Source organism: Accipiter gentilis, chromosome 30 (genome assembly GCF_929443795.1).
Source record: "Accipiter gentilis chromosome 30, bAccGen1.1, whole genome shotgun sequence".
Taxonomy (NCBI): Eukaryota; Metazoa; Chordata; class Aves; order Accipitriformes; family Accipitridae; genus Astur; species Astur gentilis.
In genome coordinates, this window is record NC_064909.1 from 19,984,562 (window position 1) to 19,985,650 (window position 1,089).

General features: G+C 43.8%; 1 non-coding gene across 1 annotated transcript; it reads right to left on the minus strand.

The window, feature by feature from the left end:
- Positions 1-497: 497 nt before the first annotated feature.
- On the minus strand, positions 498-568 carry TRNAG-CCC (transfer RNA glycine (anticodon CCC)). Its single transcript has one exon. It is a non-coding gene; the product is annotated as a tRNA-Gly (tRNA).
- Between the last annotated feature and the right edge of the window lie 521 nt (positions 569-1,089).

Here is a 1,089-nt window from a genome sequence, read left to right on the forward strand (position 1 = left end):
TGCCTGAAGGACTGCAGCTCGTGGGAAGGACCCACGTTGGAGAAGTTCGTGGAGGACTGTCTCCCGTGGGAGGCACCCCACGCTGGAGCAGGGGAAGAGTGAGGAGTCCTCCCCCTGAGGAGGATGAAGAGGCAGAGTCAGTGTGTGATGAAAACCCCATTCCCCTGCACCACCGGAGGGGGTAGGGAGAAAATCTGGGAGTGAAGCTGTGCCCGGGAAGAAGGGAGGGTGTTTTGAGATTTGGGTTTATTTCTCATTACCCTACTCTGGTTGATTGGCAATAAAAATTAAGTTAATTTTCCCCAAGTTGAATCTGTTTTGCCCGTGACAGTAATTGGTTGAGAGATCTCTCCAAGTCCTTATCTCATCCTATGAGACCCTTAAATATATTTTCTCTCCCCTGATCCAAGGTGGGGGGGATTGATAGACCGGCTTTGATGGGCACCCAGCCAGAGTTAACCCACCACAATCTTTTGTGTTTTTTTTTTTTTTTTTGATGCGCCGCCCGGGAATCGAACCCGGGTCGCAAGAATGGGAATCTTGCATGATACCACTACACCAGCGGCGCTCACGCTTGATAGACGCCAGACCTGGGGACAAGGTCCTGGGCAAACCCGTCACCTTGTAGATGTTCACTCTCTAAAATGGACCAGATAACAAAAAAATGAGACAGGGAAGCAATAAAATAAACATTTTCGCTTTTAGCAGAAAGTTTCATCCAACCAGCCTACAGCAGTTGCTTGGGGAGAGAGAAACCCATGCTGCATTACCAAAAAAAAAAAAAAAAAAAAAAATCAAGAAGAATTAAGTCTAGAAAGAAGCAAATCAAGCAATAAAAACAAAACTGGCAACATGAGGGAAGACTCTATTAGAATAAATATTAAGTAATAGCCTGAGTCATCTATTATTGTTCAAGTTATTTTAAACTAACTTCTCTTGATGTATTAAAACCTGCTAAGACTCCTAATTACATTTTGTACACATATAAATCATGTTAGCTTGTATGCGTCAAGGTGAAATGAGAAACCAGTCCTTGGGAACCTTTTTTCTCTCGGTCCTATGATATATAATGCCAGATGTTCTCACTGT